Consider the following 24,717-nt stretch of genomic DNA (forward strand, 5'->3'; position numbering starts at 1 on the left):
ATTTTGAGTTTATTTTTGTATATGGTATTTGAAAGTGTTCTAGTTCATTCTTTTACAAGTGTTTGACCAGTTTGCCCAGCACCACTTATTAAAGAGATTGTCTTTTCTCCACCGAATATTCTTGCCTCCTTTGTCAAAGATAAGGTGTCCATAGGTTCACATATTTTTCTCTGGGCTTTCTATTTTGTTCCATTGATCTATATTTCTCTTTGTGCCAGTACCATACTGTCTTGATGACTGTAGCTTTGTAGTAGAGTCTGAAGTCAGGCAAGTAGATTCTTCCAGTTCCATTCTTCTTTCTCAAGATTGCTTTGGCTATTTGAGATTTTTTGTATTTCCATACAAATTGTGAAATTATTTGTTCTAGTTCTCCGAAAAATACTGTTGGTAGCTTGATAGGGATTACATTGAATCTATAGATTGCTTTGGTTAGTATACTCATTTTCACTATATTGATTCTTCTGATCCATGAACATAGTATATTTCTCCATCTATTTGTGTCATCTTTGATTTCTTTCATCAGTGTTTTATGGTTTTCTATATATAGGTCTTTTGTTTCTTTAGGTAGATTTATTCCTACATATTTTATTCTTTTTGTTGCAATGGTGAAGGGAATTGTTTCCTTAATTTCTCTTTCTGTTTTCTCATTGTTAGTGTATAGGAATTCAAGGGATTTCTGTGTGTTAATTTTATATCCTGCAACTTTACTATATTCATTGGTTAGGTCTAGTAATTTTCTGGTGGAGTCATTAGGGTTTTCTATGTAGAGGATCATGTCATCTGCAAACAGTGAGAGTTTTACTTCTTCTTTTCCAATCTGGATCCCTTTTATTTCTTTTTCTTCTCTGAATGCTGTGGCTAAAACTTCCAAAACTATGTTGAATAGTAGTAGTGAGAGTGGGCACCCTTGTCTTGTTCCTGACTTTAGGGGAAATGCTTTCAATTTTTCGCCATTGAGGATAATGTTTGCTGTGGGTTTATTATATATGGCTTTTATTATGTTGAGGTATGTTCCTCCTATTCCTGCTTTCTGGAGAGGTTTTTTTTTTTTTTTTATCATAAATGGACGTTGAATTTTGTCAAAGGCTTTCTCTGCATCTATTGAGATAATCATATGGTTTTTATCTTTCAATTTTCTAATGTGGTGTATCACATTGATTGATTTGCGAATACTGAAGAATGTTTGCATCCCTGGGATAAAGCCCACTTGGTCATGATGTATGATCTTTTTAATATGTTGTTGGATACTGTCTGCTAGAATTTTGTTAAGGATTTTTGCATCTATGTTCACCAGTGATATTGGCCTGTAGTTTTTTTTTTTTTTTTTTTTTTGTGGCATCTTGGTCTGGTTTTGGTATTAGGGTGATGGTGGCCTCATAGAATGAGTTTGGAAGTTTACCTTCCTCTGCAATTTTCTGGAAGAGTTTGAGTAGGATAGGTGTTAGCTCTTCTCTAAATTTTTGGTAGAATTCAGCTGTGAAGCCATCTGGTCCTGGGCTTTTGTTTGCAGGAAGATTTCTGATTACAGTTTCGATTTCCATGCTTGTGATGAGTGTGTTAAGATTTTCTATTTCTTCCTGGTACGGTTTTGGAAAGTTATACTTTTCTAAGCATTTGTCCATTTCTTCCAAGTTGTCCATTTTATTGGAATATAGTTGCTGACAGTAGTCTTTTAGGATCCTTTGTATTTCTGTGTTGTCTGTTGTGATTTCTCCATTTTCATTTCTAACTTTGTTGATTTGATTCTTCTCCCTTTTTTTCTTAATGAGTCTGACTAATGGTTCATCTATTTTATTTATCTCTCAAAAAACCAGCTTTTAGCTTTGTTGATTTTTGCTATGGTCTCCTTTGTTTCTTTTTCATTTATTTCTGCCATAATTTTTATGAGTTCTTTCCTTCTACTAACCCTAGGGTTCTTCATTTCTTCTTTTTCTAGTTGCTTTAGGTGTAGAGTTAGTTTATTTATTTGATTTTTCTCTTGTTTCTTGAGGTAAGCTTGAATTGCTATGAATCTTCCCCTTAGCACTGAATCCCATAGATTTGGGATTGTTGTGTTTTCATTTGTTTCTATGCATATTTTTATTTCTTTTTTTACTTCTTCTGTGATTTGTTGGTTATTCAGAAGCAAGCACCATAATTAAGGGTTGGCTAGACTTCCCTTGTGGCTCAGCCAGTAAGGAATCTGCCTGCAATTCAGGAGACCCAGGTTTGATCTCTGGGTTGGGAAGATCCCCTGGAGAAGGAAATGGCAACCCACTCCAGTATTCTTGCCTGGAAAATCCCATAGACAGAGGAGCCTGACAGGCTACAGTTCATGGGGTCACAAAGAGTCAGACACAACTGAGCGACTTCACTTCACTTCACTTCAGACTGAAACCAAAAGCTATCTTCCTAAGCGGGCTGCCCCTTCTTGCTGTAAGGTGCTGAGCATTTAGAATGATCGCTGCTTTAGTCCATTGCAACATTCTTGTCCAAAGACTCAACTAAGAAACCAAATGAGAGTCAGAAAACTAGGTCATGGCCAGTGGATGTTCAGCAGTCAATTTAAACAAATCAAGCGCCAGGGTTCAGGAATCTGGAAAGTTGATGAGTCTACACAGACTTCCAGAAAAAGCAAATGCACAGGTGAGCTAATTGGACTCAATGTCTGGTCTTTCAGACTGAGTCAGGTTGGAAGCAGGTTCTGAGAATGTGGTTGGGTCAAAGTTCAGCAGCGCTGAGAAGACAGGCAGGGATAGTTGGTGCCCTCACAGGCTTGAAGTTCAGAGTTTAGGAGGCACTTCCCAGGGCCAGAGCACTGGTTGGGAATGTAAAACTGTCAAGGAGGAGTAGGCAGGAGGCAGCCCTTCACTCTCATCTTAAACCAAATGCTCCAGTCACACTGAACACCTTGCAGCTTTTCTGAAGATGCTGAACTTTTTTTGCCTTGCTTCTGGGACTTCACAGGTGTTGCTACCTCTCCCAGAAGATACACAAGCACCTGACCACACCCTACACACATTCAGGAACCACTTTTCATGGAAAGCCTTCCCTGATCCATGTCATATCCTAAGACTGAGTTAGGGGTCCTTCCCCATGCACCCCCATGGCCCTCTTAGAAATACCACCAGAGGATGGGGATTGTATGTCTCAAAGGGTTTCAGTCTTATTTCTAATTTCTTCAAAAGAAATCTTAACTCAGAACCTAAGGCAAACCCTCAGAGCAGGTGTCTGAAGAAGTGGAGGCAGGAGAAAGAGGGAGACCCAAGGCCTGCCTGCCTGGCCCCACTGCTTACTCAAGGAGGTCACCCTGAGAAATTTCCAAGGGAAGGCTAAAGGGACTCAGAAAATGCTTTTCAAATCCCAGAACTAATTTATACAATTGATTATACATAAAATACATGCATTATTCATTCAAAACTATCCAGTGAAGTACTTATTCATATTAACACTATTAATCACTGTAATGGTTCCAATCTGTATGGCATGGACACCAGCTAATCAGAAATATACCAGCTATTAGCCAACACGTGGCTGTCCCACTGCATACTAGATGAATGTAAGTGCTGAACACCTACAAAATCCACCCACTAGAAATCCTCCATTAGTGTGTATGTTCTCCAGACTATGAGTCACAAGCACTCAGCTATACTCTCCTGAGCTAAACAATCACTTTTTAACCTGATTGTGTGACCTTCCTGCCTGCCCATCATTTTGCATGATGGTGAACACCCGTCATGGACAATAAAGTATGAAATTAAGGAGTTGGGCCTCCCAAGAGGCAACGGGAATGATGCACGTAGGATCTGGAATGCAAGCTTCAGGGTGCTTCATGTCACCTCCAAAGTGGTTGTGGAAACAAGGAAGTATCCAGATGAGCAGACAGTTAGGGACTAGCGCACATCATACACAATATAGTAGCCTGGGAGGAATAACCCACAGCTGTAAGAATAAGAGTTGAAAGAATGAGTGTGGTTAACACATATATATATGGGATTTAGAAAGATGGTAATGATAACCCTATATGCAAAACAGAAAAAGAGACACAGATGTACAGAACAGACTTTTGGACTCTGTGGGAGAAGGCAAGGGTGGGATGTTTTGAGAGAACAGCATCGAAACATGTATATTATCTAGGGTGAAACAGACCACCAGCCCAGGTTGGATGCATGAGACAAGTGCTCGGGCCTGGTGCACTGGGAAGACCCAGAGGGATCGGGTAGAGAGGAAGGTGGGAGGGGGGATCGGGATGGGGAATACATGTAACTCCATGGCTGATTCATGTCAATGTATGACAAAACCCACTACAATATTGTAAAGTAATTAGCCTCCAACTAATAATAAAAAAAAAAGAATGAGTGTATTTGCCAGTGTGCCAGGAGTGGGATGGAGCCCCGTGGGCCCTGCTAGTGTGACTGTACAGTGCTTCAGCCAGAGGCCCCATGTCCAGAAGACATCCACCATATATGCTCGCCTCACCATGACACCTGGGTGTGCACAGTATCCCTGGAAGGATGTTAACTAATTGGTTGAAGTTAGTGGGGAGGGGAACTGAGGCTCTGCACTGCAGGAGTGGCCATGAAATGTTTCACTGTAAATCCTTCATATAATGTGACTTTTATATGTCCACATATAAAATCACTGGCCTTTTCATTTGTCTGCCTTGTCCATGAAATGATGAGTCCCTTGAAGGCAGTCACTATGTCTTATTCACCTCTGTATCTGTGGCACCAAATATAGCATGTGGTGTGAAGTAGGAAGGCAATAAATGGATGGATGGATGGGTAGGTGACTGTAGATGAGCAGATGGATAAACTCACAGTTATTATCAGTCCAGCAGTTTTAGCACCAAAGAGGTCTGACCCAGGGACTGAGGGCAAAGAGCCAGGAAAGGAAAAATCTCACAGAATCAAAAAAGTGAGGCTTAAAATCTAACTGCAGAGTGCTGGGCAGCAGCCGCAGAAGGGTATGATGGTAAAACTGACCCCTGCTAAATGCTGTCTCCCCGTCCAGCCCCAGAGCTGGATGCCATCCAGGGCACAGGCTGGGAGTAAATTGGACTCCGACGTGCACAGTAAGATTTTCAGCAAAGTCACCAGAGGGACATTCGAAGCCTGATGTTCAGGGCTTGTAAGATACTTATCTGTCTCAACTTCAGTGGCTTTCCAGCCCCTAGAAAGAAAATGAGCATTATGAAAGGCCCTTAATTGGCCTGGATAGTGCCAACAGTAACATAAGTTACCATGGCAGCGAATACATACACTTCCTTCTCAGTAAACAGTATCTCCTTATCTGCTTTCTAACTGAAGATGAATGAAAGAAGAAGAAAAGAAAGCAAAGCCACATCTTCTTCAAAAGATGCCTATTTCCTTCTACTTTTCCTTTTCAGAATTCTAGCTGTTGCCTGAGACGCTGCCCTGTGATTATTTGGATCTCAAAGAGCAAACCACCATTACTTCGTAACAGAGGGAGTAGGGCCATGCAAGGCACATTTTGCTCCATTTGGCGGCTGTTAAGGTGGAGGGCCTGTCGAGGCACCAGAGGGAATCTGGAGCATTATTCAGAATCCACTCACCATGACATTTGAAGTAATTATGGAAGGAGCAATGGAAACACGAACAGCTCTTGGAAATGAATTCTCTCTTCAAAGTGGAAAGGATGATCTTACAGTATTTTAGGATGACATGATGTGTGGACGCTTTTAAAACTTCTTTGGTGAAGACAATCTGGAATCAGAACCCGACTGAAGATTAAAGGGCTTGGGGGCGGGACGGGGTATGAACTTACTTCTTTGTTTCATTGGTTCAGCTCCACTCTTTCTCCTTCATAGAAACCAGACACAGGGAAAAAAGAAAAAGAAAAAGAAAAACCCTCTGAGGTCATCTTATGGATGCCCTGCAGGGTTAGTGCCAGCCTATTCTCCTTATGTCTGAGTGAAGTGCTTTATTCAGGCAATTTTGAAAGGATTTAAGTAATGCAGTTGCCACCACTTCCTTTGGCAAATTTTAGTATTCATAGCCTTGAGCAAAGGTTTGGGAGGGCGTTTTTGTTTGGTTTCTGGTTTGTTTTTTTTTTTCGCTTTTAGAAAAATGGCGAGCTGCTTTCAGGCCAGCAACCTACAGGCTCTGCTGTTGGCAGAAATGCCAGAGATGTTCTGGGAACCTCTTCTAAGAGCACGCTCCCACAATGCCTCAGTATCAGGGGTACTTTCGGGTTGTTTTGGAATCAGAGAAAATCTCCTTTTCAGCCTTTTCACATTTTGTCCTACATTCTGGAGGGAACTGTCAAGTGCTGCAAGCCAGTCTTTCACTGGGAATCCCTCACTGACATCCCCTCCCCACCCCCACCCCTCCTTGTTAAGGAACAGGCCAGTCACAGAAGGTTCATTGCGTGGCCCAGCATGAAAGCCTCTGCCCAGAGGATTGTTGGTGACACACCCAGGGCCAGTTAGAGTCTGTCTCTTGGAGCATCTTGACAATGAGACATAAGAGCACTGATTGGCAGTGGGCAGTGAGAATCCACAAGTTAAGCAAAGTTAGGGGTTAACTGAAGTCACAAGTACCCCTGAATTGGGACTAGCAGAAGTCCCTAAGGTAGAAAAAAGAGAGGAAGGTGGGAGGGGGGATCAGGATGGGGAATACACATAACTCCATGGCTGATTCATGTCAATGTATGACAAAACCCACTGCAATGTTGTGAAGTAATTAGCCTCCAACTAATAAAAATAAATGAAAAGAAAAAAAAAAATAAAATAAAGAAAAAAGAAAAGAAAAAAGATGTAGAGGATGGGACATGATACAGGTGGTAGGTAGACGCCGGGAAAATTCAAGGAAAGACAGGAAGAGTGCCACCACTGTGATTCCTTGTGGATTCAAAATGTCATCCTGAGGGAGCAACAAACAGACCCCAGAGAAATCTTAGCTCTTCCCAGTTCCTGAGCTCTATTCCCTCTTCCATGAGGACCCTCTGTCCTCTAGCCTGGGTGCCTGTGGGACCCCCATCTCTGCATCGCTGGTGTGTCCTTACAACATCCCCCATTACCTGGGGCAGCCTGAGAGCATCTCCAAACCAGGAAGAGAGTCTCGCCCACGTGGGGCATTCAGAGATGGATTCTGGCACAATCTGCCACACAACTCTGAATGGAAGCACACTAGAACGGCAGGTGGAGTCGGGGCAGAGTCATAGATCTGCCCAGTCCTCAGCACCTCTTCCCCTCGGACAGCAAGGCGGGGAAGACACAGACCCAGGAGCCAGGGTGAATGGGGCCCCCAGAACTGTACAAGTCGGCCCTGCCTGGGAGCCCTTGAGTGGCCAGAAGTGGGAAAGCTGGTTCCCTCAGCATCTGCAGACCGTGAGCCCACCCCTCCCCACCCCTGTACCTCCAACCTGCGCTATCTCATTGTGCTCCCAACTTTCAAACCCCGAAGTCACCTGGCTCAGTCCCCCTTTCCCTGCTCCCATGTTGGGGTTGTTTTTCAGTCACTAAGTCATGCCTGACTCTGTGCGACCCCATGGACTGCAGCACGCCAAGCTTTCCTGTCCTTCACTATCTCCTGGAGTTTGCTTGAACTCATATCCATTGAGTTGGTGATGCCATCCAACCATCTCATTCTCTGTCGCCCCCTTTTCCTTCTGCCTTCAATCTTAACCAGCATCAGGGTCTTTTTCAATGAGTCTGCTCCCATGACAACTCCTGTTACAGTGATGTGAGGGACCCAGATCAATAGCATGAGTTGACCATGACTTTTGACTGCTAAGAAATAGCAACTCTTCCTCCCTCTGAGTAAGGAGCCTGTGATCTTCTCAGGAGGGGGCAGAGGCACCTACTTAGGTGCTCCTCTCCTATGTGGGCACCTGGTTTGCCCTCTGATCAGAAGAAGCTGGGGTGCTGAAGGAGGAAGAACAGTGCAGAGCAAGTACATCTATCACTAAATTTCTCTGCAGCAACTCATTACCAAAATGAATTGTAAAGAGAAAGAAACTGCATTTTGTGAAGCAAAAATGAACCTTATTAGTGTGTTTGATTTTGTGTAGTCACAAAGGAGGAAGAGGCAATTGGCTTATTGGGTTTTATGTTCCAAATCTAGTAAGTACTTGTAAGTGGTTGGGAAAGAGAAATGTGTTTTAGATTTTTTTCTGATTAAGATTTTTAGAATAAGTAATTCCAGAAGTTTTCTGGAATTTGTGGCCCAAAAAAGTAGGTGGGGCAAAAATCAGCTTTCCCCTCATAGCACTGTTGGTCTTTTATCTTAATACTGAATTCCTTAAATCTCTATATAATATAGTTTTTGTTCCCAACACGTAATTTTAAGTTCAGGACGGTCCATTGTCCAGATCCCACATGCTCAGCCCTCTCTGGCTGTGGCTGTGGACTCCTGTGGAGTCCTAGATCTGGCCAGCAACACCTCACAGGCCATCGTGCAAACTGACGGGGGTGCTGGCCTGTAGGTCCACTCACAGGCGGGACACATCCACGGAAAAAACTGGGATAGAGGCAGGCACATGCAGGCCTGTTTCCTTAAGAAATGCATCCCCTGGGACTTTGTATTTAACTAACACACCCTGCTTCCCACCCTCAAATCCAGGGTGGGTCCATCAAAAACTAGGGAAATGTCTACAAGATGCAAGAGGATCCTCTGGCTCTGAAAGTTAGATCTAAAGAAAAGCTTTGAGTCCTAAGAGAATAAGTAATGGGTCCACAGACAGAGAGAAAAAGAATTCTTGCCTTCGTTCAAAATTTTTATTTTTTATTTATTTTTAAAATAGTGACTTTTATTTATTTATTTGGGTGCCCTAGGTCTTAGTTGTGGCTCGTGGGATCTAGTTCCCTGACCAGGGATGGAACCCCAGCACCTTGCATTGGGAGCACAGAGTCTTAGCTACTGGACCACCAGGGAAGTCCCACTCAAAATCTTTAAATGCTTTCACCAACTGGAATGGAGCTGGAATGACTGACAGCTGTGTGCTATTTTTTTCAGTTAAGACCTCTCCCCAGAGCGGAGCTTATTCTAGTAGGGCTTTGCAACGCATGACTTTCTGTCCAGATGGTTCCCTTCCGTGTTTCTGACTTTCTGAAATTCTTTTGCAAAACAGCATCTCAAATCTCTTGCTCATGGGTCTAGCAAGATTCTACGTGAGATTATCATACTAGGTGGAATAAGTCAGACAGAGAAAGACCAATATGATATGATATCACTTACATGTGGAATCTTAAAAAATAATACAAATGAACTTATTTACAAAACAGAAACAGACTCACAAACATAGAAAACAAACCTATGGTTCCCAAAGGAGAAAGGAGGGGGAGAGGGATAAATTAGGAATTTGAGAGTAACATACATACACTATCATAAATAAAACAGATAATCAACAAGGACCTATAGTATAGGATAGGGAACTATTCTCAATATGTTATAATAACCTATATGGGAAAAGAATCTGAAGAAGTATATACATTTTACTTACATATACTTCAGTGTACACCTGAAACTAACACAACATTGTAAATCAACTGTATTTCAAAATAAGTAAATAAATAAATTGCAATGGTAAAAACAGACAAACAAAAGAAGATTCTCTGTGAGGATTTAGAACAAGGCTCAGCATTCACCAGGACAACTCAGCCTTCCTTTCTTTCCTGCGACTGCTATGTTAATGAATCTGTAGGATGGTCAACCTCAGGATTCTAGCAGAGGGATCTGTGGCACTCGGAAAGGAAGAGAGGTCCTGGCCAGGCAGAGGGGGTCGGGGAGTTTAGGAAGGCTTCCAAGACTCAGGCCATTGTGTGGAGATGTAAAAGATCACAGCTCTCTGGGCTGTTACCAGTGATAAATGGTTGGGCGGGCAGTTGTGCACAGGAATTGCTGAAATTGAGGAAGCCTCCTGGAATGAACAGCAATTGAGGAGGAAGCTAGAGGCCTATGGCAGAGTGACCTCAGTGGCAGAAAAGCCGTGTGTCACATTGCTGTAATAATTTACGACAAACATTTCTCTGTCTGGGATTTGCCTTTAAATAGAAATCACAGATGATGCAAGCTCAGGGGCATCACCTCTAGGCACAAAACCCGCCAGTGGGGAAAACTGCACAGAAGGCTTTCACGGGTTTGGGGGGCTGTGGCATGAAAGAGCCCAGCTGTTCGTGATCCATCTGCTAATTTTTCAAGGCCAGTGGATATGGGAAAGTTGTAGTTGGGAATGAGCAGCTTTTACCTCACAGACTCTTAACAGACTCAGGGTCTCTGCTCATTGTGGTGTCTGGATTCTCCTAAGCAGCTCAGCCCCCAGATCTGTCTCTTACAGGCCCACCCATTTGGAGTTCATGAGCATCTCAGGACTCAGGAGAGGGTTAGTGATGTCCACTGGTCTAGACAAAGGAGCTCATAGCCATGGAGACCCTCTGGGCCCACGTCAGCCACACAGATTTCCACTGGCTCCCACCCAAGGAGCCCGTGGTCTCAGGCCCAGCTCCTTCAAACTGCGGTTCTGTCTGCCTGGCCCTCCCTAGCATTTATGGTTCATGAACTTGTCTCCTGTTCCTCTTGGTCTCACTGAAAATTTCTATGCTTGCATTTTCTCACAGAGGACTGTCTCTTAGTTTGAGCCAAGGGAAGGGCTTGACTTGGTTGTCACAGCTTAAGTACTGTAGTCTTCCTGTGTCCACTTCCCATCCTCCTAGTCAAACAGGGCAACTCTGATACTTATCAGGAAGCCTCTGAGAGCAAGGCATTCCACTCTCTAGGGCTCAAAGTGAGTCAACAAGGAAACAGAATCTATTCTTAAGGAAACACTGTCTTTATGGATATTGGACCCAGACAAGTTTTGTTACATGGAACATACTGATGGAATTTAACATGTAGAACAGTTAAAACTTAATGCCAAGGATTAGTGCCTCAAAATAAACATGGAGGTGAAAGATCACAGAACATAGGTCACAATTCAAACACATAATACCATGTTCTGAAAGCAGAGGTCCATAAAAATGTCTGTTAAAAGCAAAACATGGTCAGAAACACGCTGATATCAGGACTTACACATATAAACATACAAGTGTAGGTTTGTGTGTACATGTGTATTGTGTACATGCATGTGTGTTTATAGGTACACACATACATGTGATACACACACACATACATTTATATGTATAAAGAGAGAGTGGAGATGAGGAAAGATCTTTTGACCACCATTCTTTCTTCCATTTCCTATTTCTAACCAGCGAACACATGGCCCTTAGGACTAAAGTTTTAGGTTAGAGGAAATCTCTGGGACATTAGAATCAGGGCATCAGAGCAGCTAATGGGAATTGCTTTTACTATCACATGACACCATGTGATTCACGTTACACGGGGCTCTGGTTACCAGCCCCTTTCCGCTCCTGTGCCTTCACTCACTCCCTTCCTTTCGGTTTCATGTCCCTGATCTCAGACATAGGACGGACTATCTTAGGGAGTTATCTGCATGGAATCCTGTCAGTCTGGTTTATTGCACTGGATAGCAGGTAGATGAATTATTTTCTGGTCAACAGGCAGAAGAGAACAGCAGTGAGCCTGGATGCAAAGCTATGTTTGCCCAGGCAGCTGTTCCCACCTGTCTTTCCAGGTAAAGAGCAAAAGGTGATACAAGCCGTCACCAGCATTGAAAACCCCGTGTTGAACTGGAACCAGGACATCGCAGCAGAGGTTCTGGATAGGGTTTAAGGCAGCAGAGCTCTGTTTCCCTGACCGTGGGGATCCCTGTCATTTGGAGCTGAGCACTTCCTTCTTCTGGGAGCAAATAATCTGTGTCCTCAGTGCTGCTTTTGGTTTATCGGATGTAGGAAAATCGTCACTGTGTCAAAGTCGGAATGTTTGACCTTTGCTGTTCTAAGATGTGTACTGTTTCAGGGCTCCCAACATTCTTCCAGAAAGCTCACAGGACAATATGGAAATTTTTTAAAAAAGGAAAATCCTGGGGCTCACGGAAGCCTGAGATAAGGGAATTCATCTTTCCATTTACTCTTTATGACTGCTGTTGCTAAGAATATGCTAAAATTTTTATGTATTTTTCAGGCATTTGGCCAAAGCACCAAGCCATTTTGAGTTTGACTGGAAGGAGAGTTATTCCCTCAAAATTACTACTTTGATAAATATTTTTATTTTATCCCCTGGATGGATTTAATTCAAAGTCATTTGCTTATTGCATTGAGAGATTCAATGGCAAAGATATTTAATTATGCCTAACCTTTATCCCATAAAGTAGATTAAAAGTCTAAAGCATTGGCTAGCCTCCTGTAAAGAGCTGGCCTGTTAGATATGTACGTTCAACTGCAGCTTGCAAAAAAAAAGCAAGAAATTACATCAGCCTTAAAACAGTACTTATTCAGGATTTGGTTCTATTTTGAGCTGATGCTTGGCTTAATTTTACGAAGCAAGGAAATAATAGGACAGTGAAGGTACTGAATTCATAAATACATTTCTGTTAGCAAGAAGGGCCAAAAAAGTCATCCAATGTAAATTTATCCTTGGCTACTGAGTGATTACTCTTTCAAGGACTTGGGAAATTGGCAAGACTTCTGGTTCTGTGCCAGCAATGTTCTTAAATGTGGTTTTATAACAGGAAAAAAAAAAAATGCTACACTTAAGAGAGTAGATGCAGGAATCTCATTTGGGTGAGGCCTCTCTCAATGGAGGGCTTCCCGAGTGGCTCAGATGGTAAAGAATCTGCCCGCAATGCGGAAGGCCTGGGTTCGATCCCTGGGTTGGGAAGACCCCCTAAAGGAAAGCACGGCAATCCACTCCAGTATTCTTGCCTGGAGGATTCCATGGACAGAGAAGCCTGGCATGCTACAGTCCATGGGGTCACAAAGAGTCAGAAATGACTGAGCTACTAAGAACAAACCTCTCAATGGAATCCCTAAAAGAGAGTTGAGGGAGAAATCTAAACACTGTGATGTCTAGTAGTTTCTCTACTTGCCTCAGTAAGCTGATAAGTGTCTTGATAAGAAACTTCAATTGTGAATGATGCATATACCACAGTATCTTGATGCATGACAAGGTTTTCCTTGACACGTGATGCTGAAACATAGGAGATATTATCCATGCTAAAAAGCATATGATAAGTCCACACTGGGGGAAGGTGTGTGTGTGTATGTGTGTACACATGTGTGCACACTGGTATGCTGGTAAATGTTTAACAACCAAACCTCTGAAATTAAAAAAAAAAAGCCCTAATGTGTAGCATGTGCCTATTTCCATGATGTAAACACTCCCACCACAGCTGATTTCAAGCTCCCAGTAAGACTTCACTGAACACGGTTAGGAAGAGCACAGTAGCACACTATTATATGATATTCCCAGCACTCAGATATCATGTGTGTGTGTGTGTGTGTGTGTGTGTGTGTCCATGCTCAGTCATGTCCAACTCTCTGTGGCCCTATGGACTGTAACCTGCCAAGCTCCTCTGTCCATGGGATTTTCCCGGCAAGAACAGGGGGTCGGGAGATGAGAGTTTGATCCCTGGATCAGGAAGATTCCCTGGAAGAGGAAATGGCAACCCACTCTAGTATTCTTGTCTGGATAATTCCCATGTGGAGATGGCTCACTCTGTAGGTCCCCAGAACTTCACTGTCACTTGATACAGATATCATAGGCATATATAATCAGAAGTGACAGACTTTGAGCATTTATTAGCCAGAGTGTGAATTATAGACGCCCCAAGAGTTTGGGTGACATTAATGGCAAGCCAAAAATGAAAATATGGGTTCATTTTGGCTGATGTCACCTCACAGCACAGGATTTTACTACAATCTTTTCAACTAATTACTCAGAGAACAGTGTTTATCTTTACAGTATCTGGATTTTTAGCAAAGAAAATGTATTTCTGTAAATATCCTTATTGTGTATCAAAGAGCACAGAACAAGGGCTGCTATCATTCTCATTGGTTGGTTCTTTCATGTAGTGGACTACAGTCACATATTTCTCTTTGTTATAAAACCTTCACACACACCCTTGTTTTTCAGTCCTCCTGACCACAGACATGGGTTTATGACCCAGGTCTGCCAAGTTAGAGTATTCCATCACTTTGGGAACAATAGTTGGTCCATGGCATCTGTGTTTGACTTCCTGAATCAAGCTGAGATTAGCTTAGTCCCTGGACTTCTCAGTCCCAGCTACACAAGCTAGTCAATTCCTTTACCCCCTCTTCCTCATCCTTCTTACTTATGCTGGTTGGTTTCTGTCACTTGCAACCAGGAATCCTAACTAATAAAGAGACTGGAACAGGCCAAGAAACCCTCTATTTAAAATTACTGAGATTGAAGATGGATGGAAGGAAGGAAAGGAAAGAGGAAAGAAGGGGGAAAACAACAAAAAGATAAATAAGGGAGAATCAAATTTAAATAAAATATTCATGTGTGGGAGGTAGTTGAAAGATCTGCTTAACAGATTCTCAGTAGTATGTGCTGCTTGCATTCTAAGTTGTTTCAGTCATGTTCAACTCTTTTCAACCCTATGGACTGTGGTCTGACAGGCTCCTCTGTCCATGGGATTCTCCAAGCAAGAATACTGGAGTGGGTTGCCATGCCCTCCTCCAGGGGATCTTCCCAACTCAGGAATCAAACCTGCAGCTCCTGTGGCTCCTGCATTGCAGGCGGATTCTTTACTGCTGAGTCACCGGGGAAGCCCTCTTGGTAATATATTTGTGACCAAATCTTTATGAATCCTTACCCCTCCAAAAATCATTACAAATATTCTTCTGAAACACTCAACCTTTCCAGATATTTTTTCATAAATCCTTTCTTAACACAAGTTTTGCATGTAAGGAACCAGGAGCAGAAGTGATTTGTTCACAGTGATTTTATGCAGAGACTAGATAAGAGTACCCATCTAAATATCTCTTAATTTTGCCTTCCTCTCCTTTCCATCATTTGCCATGACCTTGAGTTGACTCCTCTTTATTTCCTGCCTGAACTGTGGTCATAGTCTTCTCTCTGTTCTTCTGGGTTCTGATGTCTTCTTCACTCATTCCCTTTTGTATTACTACAGGAACTATCACCCTAAATGGAAATCTAATCATGCAACTGCTGCTGCTACTGCTGCTGCTAAGTCACTTCAGTCGTGTCCGACTCTGTGCAACCCCATAGACCGCAGCCCACCAGGCTCTGCCGTCCCTGGGATTTTCCAGGCAAATCCACTGGAGTGGGTTGTCATTTCCTTCTCCAATGCGTGAAAGTGAAAAGTACAAATGAAGTCGCTCAGTCATGTCCGACTCTTCATGACCTCATGGACTGCAGCCTACCAGGCTCCTCCATCCATGGGATTTTCCAGGCAAGAGTACTGGAGTGGGTTGCCATTGCCTTCTCCAGTCATGCAACATATAGTCTAAATGTCTTAATATGGCCCATGACATCCTTGCCTCATTACCCACCATGTCCACCCCATACTCTAGCCAAATTTTCTGTTGTTTTCCAAACACACCAGGCTTTTTCTCATTGATGTTCTCCTGTTCATGATGTTCAAGTTTCCCGGATAACTTTTCCTCTTTTCTCTTCTTGAAAAAAAAAATACTCAGTTTAAGCGTCATAATGAAACTTTCCTAAAATTTTCCATGGAAAGAGCTTCATTTCTGCACATTAGTAACACTTGAGTTCATATGTTTATAATTGCAATTATTACAACAAAGAGGAATAATTTATACATTTCCCTACTAAGTTGTGTGCTCCTTCAGGAAAGGATCATTACATTGCACTTTATTTGGTACATTTTGGATGTTTGACATATTATTTGAAAGAATTATTGCATAAATGATCAAATTAATGATTAAATCAGACATTCTCTAAGCACCAATCCCATGAAGTAGATGCTACTACTACAATTTAACCCTGAGGAAATGAAAACTTAGAGGATTGAGTCACCCAAGAAAGCTTACCCAAGAAAGGATGGTGAAACCAGGATTTGACCCAGGCCGTCAGACTCCTGTTCTTACTAAACTGCTCACCTAGGCTAAGAATCTCCTTTTTGCTCCAGATATTTGGCCATTCCCTTTTTTGTTACCTGGGATCAGAGATCTACACAGCCAGCTTTTATTCTGAAAGCCATTGGACAGCCCACGAAAATTCTATCCACCATCCCTGTCACGCTCTTACTTGAGCTTGAAAGGAAGATCTGCCTAAGTCCGTCTCTGAGACATCTGGGTGTAGGGCAGAAAAGTGCTTTCCCTAAGGGCTCTGCCCTGAGGGATGAGTAATCTTTTTCTGCCCTTTCAGGGTGGGGCTTTAAGATTTAGAGAGCTAGTCTTAATTAGAGCATTTCCTGGCTGAGTAAATATTAAACTTAAATTCAGCTACGCCTTTGGTTAGCAGGTCAGGGCTTGAGACTTTGCCTCCCATGATTCCTCCCAGGTTTTTCGTTTGAGAGTGGGGGTGGGGAGGCAAGGAGTGAATGCAGCCTAGGAAACGGGGAGACTCCAGGGACGCTGACGAGGCAGAGACCTAGCCAACCTGCACAGCAGATCTGTTACTAAACCTCGTACACACAGTTACCATTCCAACTGGTTAAATATTAACCTGTGGCGCTGTTCCTGCCGTTGGGCATTAATTAGACATTGTTTAAATAAGTAATTCTGAGAGTCACCTGCCACGAAGGCCACCTTAGGTAAAGCAAGGGTTTCTCTATATTCTAAGAAGCCAGACACTGGACAGGCACAAATGAAGAACACCAAAAAGTTTTAAGGGGCAGGGGGCATGTCACTGGACTTAGTCCCAGTTTTCTTATTTTAACTGGAACACTGGCCAGAGGACCTAAGTGAAGAGAACTGCACCTGCAAACCACATGAGCCCATCACCCTGTGCTCACAGGACCGTGTCAGACCTTCTGATGACCGGAACAGGCTGAGAACTGAGGACAGTAGGCAGGACTGGCTGACCAGGCCCTTTAATAGAGCTGCTATTACTGCAGGAGCTATTGTGTGAACTGATTTAAATCTCTTAGGAAGCATGGGGTCTAACATAGAAAGGTAAAGAAGTAGAGAGTAAGGGACTGAGCCCAAAGGCACACCCCTGGCATGGCTGGTCAAGGAGGCTGGTATTTGGAGTATAGAGAATAAGACTCCTCACCAGTGTCCATGCATCCTTCTGGAAACAGTACCCCATTTTTACCCTAGTGAACTACCGTCTGTCCTTGGTCAATCAAGGTGCCTTGCTCACCCCCAGCAAAGGACAGCTCTCTCACTCAAGCTGGGTTATTTATATGTTTTCTCTCAGGAGTCTGACTTTTGAACAAAGTGACAAAATGACTGCTGGAGTTGATTTTTCCTACTAAGATAACATCTATTAATTCAGCTGCTTAGGACATGCTTCTGCTCAAACTTCACAATTTCTGCATGTTCTAAGTCTACTTTTTTAACTTTCCTTTCAGTTCTGTGAGTTACTCCATAGTCATCACATAAATGCCTTTTCTGTTTCTTAGCCAAAATTTGTTTCTCTTGCTTGACAAATAAAAAACAGAGTTGATATACTATGGAAATATGTATACTTTTAGATTCAGAGAAGAAAATGGCAATCCACTCCAGTATTCCTGCCTGGAGAATCCCATGGACAGAGGAGCCTGGCGGGCTCCATGAGGTTGCAAAAGAGTCAGACACGATTGAGTGACTGAGCACACACACGTATATATCCCCATTATGAACGGATTACCCATGCCCCGGCAAAACTGGATTTTGGATCAGGTTGGATAAGTCTCAAATCATTTTAGTTAACAGATATTTTAATATACAAAGAATACACTTTAATTATTATACAATGATCTCCAGTAGGTAAAAGAAGTTATAAGATCAGTTGTCATAAGTGAGCAAAAAACACATAAAATTTGGCCACAGGGAGATTTCTGGATCCTTTGACGTTCAAATTAACATAGACTCATGTTTATGTATCACTGGAGTCTATAGCTACAGCTTTACTTTCGTCCTGGAATATTGATAATAGTCATAGGTCAATTTATGAGCTTTTTAAAGAAATTGTTTCCCAGACCAAGCAATACAGATTCCTTACTCATTACTCAGTCATAGCCCTTACTCATCAGTCATCCCTATAAAGAAGAAAACAATGGAGTCAGGACCAGGCCTGTCCAGTTAATTAAGTCCTGAATTGCCTTACAGGGTACCTTCCCAGCAGAGCTCTAGGCAATATAACCTGGGGGTAAGGAGAACAGAAATTCCATTTCCCACTGAGTCACTTACCACAGCATCTTGAGTAACTTACTCAATCACCCTGGGCTCCACTTACCTGAGAGATAGAATGAGGAAGAGGAAATAAGAATACCAAGTACATACATAATTTGAAAGAATGAAGGAGAGACTAGTGACACTCTGACAAAAGATTAAAAGAAGCCACAATAACCTCTTCTGTCAGGGTTATTCACAATCAGAAATGTAAATATGCCTCATATGAGTATTCAACCTTTCTACAAACCTTTCTCTCCACAGAGATAATTAAGATTTTCATTACCCAAAAGACAGAAGACTCAGATTTTAATGACTTCATTTTATTGGTTCAGACACCTATTCATCCACATTTTAACATTTCTGAAATCTGGATGTGTCTTACCATTCTTATTTTCACATCACTAAAGTAGGTATGCATCTTACAATTCATGGCATCTTAAATTTACTGACACACAGTATTTCTTTTTTGCTTATACACATAGATCTACATAGACTTAACTCCTTCCAGCGAATGGCTTGCTGAAGGGATTGTGGTGGCCCTGCTGGCTTTGGAACCTTGAACTTTTCTAAGAGGTTGACATTCAGAGATAACCAGAAGCACCCCTTATCCACTTGGACAGATTCACTTAGGACAGAGTTTGACTGGTGGGTGCTTTATTAAGAGGACACACAGAATTCTATGAGACCACCTAGCTGAATGTGGGTTGGAGGAAAGCTGTCAGGAAGACTTTGTGGAAGAGGTGATATTTTTGCTGAGAATGAAAGAGAGGGTTAGAGTCATCTAGAATAAAGGCTCAAAGTCCATGGACAGAGGAGCCTGGTGGGTTACAGTCCATGGGGTCACAAAGAGTCGTACTGAGCAGCTCTGTCCATGGACTTCTCCAGACAAGTATACTGGATTGGGTTGCCGTTTCTTTCTCCAGGGGATCTGACCAACTCGGGGATAGAACCCAGGTCTCCCACATTGCAGGCTGATTCTTTACCATCTGAGCCACCAGGGAAGCCCAAGAATATTACAGTGGGTAGCCTATCCCTCTCCAGGGGATCCTCTTGACCCAGGAATCAAACCAGGGTCTCCTGCACTGCAGGTGGATTCTTTACCAGCTGAGCTGCCAGGGAAGCCCAGAGCACTTATAAGGAGCTTTGATTTTCCCTGTTTACTTACTTTGGCTGGCTTAGTGTACTGAAAGCTGGGTAGTTTTATAAGATTTCGAGAAGATGAGTTCAGGAATCCTGAGTGAAGATCACATCTAGGCTTCTTGCTGATGGTTTCAGATGTGAGAAATCTGATTTATCAGACACTAAGTGAAGCAGACACATCACAACACCTACCTGATCAGTGTAGGGTCATCTGGAACTGGATTCTGCTGATGCTACATAGATTTCATCTCCCTATAAAGCTCTCTCCCCTGGAGAACACTTAAAAGGAATAAAGATCAGGAAGCCACCTAAAATAGAGAATCCAGCTTTCACTAGCAAGCAGAGAGAGTCCAAAACAGAGAAAGCCCAAACTATTGGACTTACCAGGAGATGGGACTGTTTACCTGGGCAATGGAATAAAGCATCAGTCCACCCAGCTATTTGGGACATGACCCCATTTCTTAGTTTAGAGATACTCTTTCAGCATCATTTAGTTTCTGCATCACAAACAGGAGCTACAGAGCTGGGGAGCAAGATCTACAAGCTTCCCAGAGTAGAAGCACATATCCACTTCCTGGTTCCTAGGGGGAACATCAGAATGGAGAAAGTGCACACCATTAACTCTTACAAATTGTCCAACTGAAGCCTCAGTTCTAATTTTCTGTTAGAATCATAAAGAGGGCTTCCCTGGCAGCTCAGTGCTAAAGAATCTGCCGGCAGTATAGGAGACCCTGGTTTGACCCCTGGGTTGGGAAGATTCCCTGAAGAAGGGAACGCCAACCCACTCCAGTATCCTTGCCAGAAGAATTCCATGGACAGAGGAAACCCTGGTGGGCTACAGTCTATAGGGTCACAAAGAGTCAGACATGACTAAGCACGATGATAGAGAATCATAAAGATCTGTCAGGACCAAAAAACAAAATCAAGTAATTGTTCAGTGAAAGAGTGCTAAATGATCAAGTGAGTCTCCTATTATCCTGTTAGTTTCATCCAGAAAATAAATATGTCTTAAAAGCATTGCCTGGGATTGTTATAAGATAAAACAAAAGTAACTTACAGGCCCTAGATAATAAACTCCTTAAAACATGCTGATGATATGAAGATATGTCCTTCCTCCCAAGGAAAGGAGCTTTAGGAGGACATTCATTCAGTCAGTCATTATACAAATGATTATTTAGTATATACTGTGTTTCAGGCACCAATTAAGTGAAGAGGATACAGCAGTGAATAAAAAAGACAAAAACCCCTGCCCTCAGGGAGCTTATATTCTATGGGAGAAAGAGAGATAATAAACAAATAAGTAAAAGTGCAGAAAAAATGAAGATGCCAACAAATAACAAATGTTGGTGACAATGTGGAGAAAAGGGAACCCTCATACACTGGGAAGGGGATGTTAATTGGTGCATCACTGTGGAAAACAGTACAGAGGTTTCTCAAAAAACTAAAGACAGAACTACCATGAAAGTGAAGTAAAAGTGTTAGTCGCTCAGTCATGTCTGATTTTTTGTAGCCCCACGGACTATACCCCGCCAGGCTCTCTGTCCATGGAATTCTCCAGGCAATAATTCTGGAGTGGGTAGCCAATTCCTTCTCTAGGGGCTCTACCTGACCCAGGGATTGAACCCAGGGTCTCCAGAACTACCACATGACCCAATAAATCCACTCCTGGGTATATACCCCCAAAAGCTCTACTAACTCAAAAGGGTACATGCACCCGAATGTTCAGAGTGGCATTATTTACAATAGCCAAGATACAGGAGAAATGTAAGTGTCCATCAACAGATGAATGGATAAAGAAGATGAGGTACATATATGCAAAAGAATACTATATTTAGCCATTAAAAATGCAATTTTGCCATTTGTGGCAACATAGATGGACTTGGAAGAGATTATGCTAAGTGAAACAAGTCAGAGAAAGACAAATAGATATGATGTCTCTGATAAGTAGAATCTAAAAAACACAGCAAGCTAGTGAATATAACAAAAAAGAAACAGATTCACAGATATAGAGAACAAACCAGAGCTTACCAGTGGGGAGAGGGGTGGTTGGGGCAAACAGGAGTAGAGAGAAAACAGGTTATTATGGAATTAAATGAAATCATGTGTATGAAACTGTTGAAAATTGTAAAGTACTATAGACTTTTAAGAATCATTTTATTAAAAATGCCACCATCTAGGTGGTGCTGTTAAAATCTCTGCAACTAGAGAATATTATGCTTAGTGAAATAAGTCAGATAAAGACAAATTCTGAATAGTATCAGTTATTTGTGGAATCTAAAAAACAATACAAATGAATGTATATGCAAAACAGAAACAGAGACACAGACTCAGATATAGAAAACAAGCCTGTGGTTATCAAAGGGAGAGGGAATGGAGGAGAAGCAAAATTACGAGTATGGGATTAAGAGATACAAACTACTATGTGTAAAATACATAAGCAACAAGGAAATACAGTACAGCACAAGGAATTATAGCCACTATCTTACAGTAACTTTCAATGGAGTATAATGTAAAAATACTAAATCACAATGCTGAATACCTGAAACTAATATTATAAATCAACTACAGTTGTTTTTTTTTTTTTTAATGGAGGTGCCAGGGAATTAGGAAGTATGGAACTCTTTATAGCAATGACATTTGAACAAAGACCTAAGAACATGATGGAACAAATATATAGCAGCTGGGAGAGAGCGTCTCAAAGAACGAGTCTGGAAAATCAACATCAATGTTTAATCAAGTCCAAGATGACCCTTTAGGTGTGAATCTCACAAATTTCCCTGGTGGTTCAGCAGTAAAGAATCTACCTGCAATGCAGGAGATGCGGGTTTGATCCCTGGGTCAGGAAGATCCCCTGGAGAGGGAAATGACAACCCACTCCAGTATTCTTGTCTGGGAAATCCCACAGACAGAAGAGCTTGGCAGGCTACAGTTTATGTGGTCACAAGAGTTGGACACGACTTAGCGACTAAACCACCACCCCACCCTCACGAACTCTATGAAAGACATTCACGTCTCTTCTCCATGATCAGAGGCAGATAGCCCTGGAAGGGAGAGACTGGAATGTGTGGGGTGGATCTCACCCTGCTGTCTCTAGGTTCATATTGGCCACACATGTCTTCACTAAGTTACAAGCCCATGTGCCCCTCTCTGTCCCAACTCTTGCTTCCATCTCATTCATCTTTTTTTGTTTTAAGCAGCAAGGACGGATTTTAATTATCAATATACTATCACAACAGGAAAAAGAGTCCCATGTGAACTGAGCCAAACAACTGCAGAAGTGACTGGGCTTTTTTTTTCTTTTCTGTTGAGATATAATTCCTCTTTCTTTTTAAAGAAAAGCCATAGCCAAATTTTAATTGTTGCTTTTGGGTGGAAAGGTGATACTTTGGATCAGGGAAGGAAAAAGTTTTAAACAGAATGCACAAAATTGAGAGCTTCTGAACATATTGTCCTAAAGTAATCTCTTGAGATCTATTAACTGAATAGACAGAAAGGAAATTAAGGTTGGGAAGGTGGAGTTGGATGCAGTTTCCCATGTCTTTTTATATATCTAGATGGACTAGTTTGGCTAGTAAAAGTCAAATGCTGTAAGGTTATTGCCTTTCAAGTCAGTCCTAAGAAAACACAGTCAGAACTGGTGTGTTCCAGATGTGGTAGACAAGAGGAAGAAGCTGGGGAAGGGCGGCTCTATTTTCTGGATTCTGACCTGTTTGTAATCTGTTGTTACAGGTTCTTCAGATTTGAATGAGTCTCTGGGCTCAACACTCTGAATTACAGGTTTCTAGGTTCCCCTAGGGAAATAGCCTTATTTCTTGTGATGCTATTTGCCTCGTAATTTATAATTTTATTTGTTCTATTAAGCTGCTGAAGTTCAGCACATTTTTATTCCTTTTGTACAATAGGCACTAAGTGACTCTGAATGCCAGGCACCTAATCAGTTTAAGAAAACCTTCATGCTGGCCAAAAATGTATGCTTTTCTGATATGCTGAATTTATCCATAATCAAATCTAAAGGAGAAAGTCAGTTTCTTCTCAAACTTATCTCAAGGAACAAGGTGAAGCAGCCCAAGGCTTTCAGCGAAGGTCCTTCCTCATATGAGGTCTCATCAGATGTCCTCACCATCACCACTTGGTCTTTTATACCGCGGCTGAGAGTAGGGAGAAAAGGTGAAATTACAGAGGATTAAAATGAAAATCCAACTTAGAGTCATGTGTTGTTGTTGTTGTTTAGCAGCAAAGTTATATTTTAAGCCAAAACTGGGCTCAGTTCTCAGCAGGCTGGATGTCAACTGAAGCAGAATCACCATCTATACTGACTCTACTGAGATGCTAAACCTTTAGTCACCTTCCAGAGGAAAGTCAGATTCTAACTGCAAACTGTTGAATTCAGGTAACCAGATCACCTAGGACTGGCTTAAGTAGCTTCAACTCTTGATCATACCTTGAGGTTGCACTTAGCAATTTGTCATGTCAGAAAAAACAGATCCAAGGCCACAAACATTAGTGACATGAATATTTCAATGAAGATTTCACAAGAAGACAAAAAAAGATTTCCATCTTATACCACACACTGAAACCTTCATGAAAGTCTTTTTAAACAACTGTAATTTTTCTCAAAAATTCTCTCAGTGAGTCACCATTTCACTTTCCTTTCACTCTCTCTTTCCCAATATAGCTTCTCCAGAGTAAATCAGTTCTGATACTCTGTTTGCATATTCCACTTAGCAAAATAAACTCATGGTGATAGAGTCATATGATGAAATATTACTCAGTCATTAAAAAAAGAATGAAATACTGATACAAGCTACAGCATGGATAAATCTTGAAAACATTATGCTGAGTGGAAAAAAAAAAAACAGACATGAAAGTCCACCAATGGTATGGTTCCACTTATATAAAATATACAGAATAGGTAGATCCATAGAGACAGAAAGAGGATTGGTGGTTGCCAGCAGCTGAGGGAAGAGGGGAATGATCACTTAATAAATAGGAGTCTTCCTTTAAGGGTGAAAGTGTGTTGGAACTAGATAGAGCTGGTGGCTGTACAACACTGTGGATGCACTAAGTACTCTTGAATTGTTCAATTTAATATGGTTAATTTTATGTTATATGAACTTCATCTCAATAAAAATAACGAAATAAAATCATGGCAGTCAGTGCCCCCAACACTTGTTCACCAAACATCTCTAATACTCGACCCTGTCTCTTGTCTCCCCACTCTAGAGATTTTAATTTATGAAACCATAGTCTCAACAAAACTGGTGAGTTGAGACTTCCCAGTGACTGAGAAAATAAGATTTTGTTTCTCCCATTCACCCAAGAAAGTATCGTAGACAGAGAATGTCTACACAGAGTAGGCTCTATTGAAACCCCCTTGGGCTGGACCATGAGGCTCTAAGGGATTT

At 41.9% G+C, this 24,717-nt stretch overlaps 1 long non-coding RNA gene across 3 annotated transcripts in view; it reads left to right on the forward strand.

Moving 5' to 3' along the window:
• Nucleotides 1-11,412, forward strand: part of LOC139038040 (uncharacterized) — a 49,002-nt gene extending 37,590 nt beyond the window's left edge. For all 3 annotated transcript variants that reach the window (XR_011490950.1, XR_011490952.1, XR_011490953.1), the window contains one exon: nt 5,369-11,412. This is a non-coding gene — a long non-coding RNA (uncharacterized lncRNA). The remainder of the gene's footprint in view (nt 1-5,368) is intronic.
• The last annotated feature ends 13,305 nt before the right edge of the window (nt 11,413-24,717 follow it).

Source organism: Odocoileus virginianus, chromosome 13 (assembly GCF_023699985.2).
Source record: "Odocoileus virginianus isolate 20LAN1187 ecotype Illinois chromosome 13, Ovbor_1.2, whole genome shotgun sequence".
Lineage (NCBI taxonomy): Eukaryota > Metazoa > Chordata > Mammalia > Artiodactyla > Cervidae > Odocoileus > Odocoileus virginianus.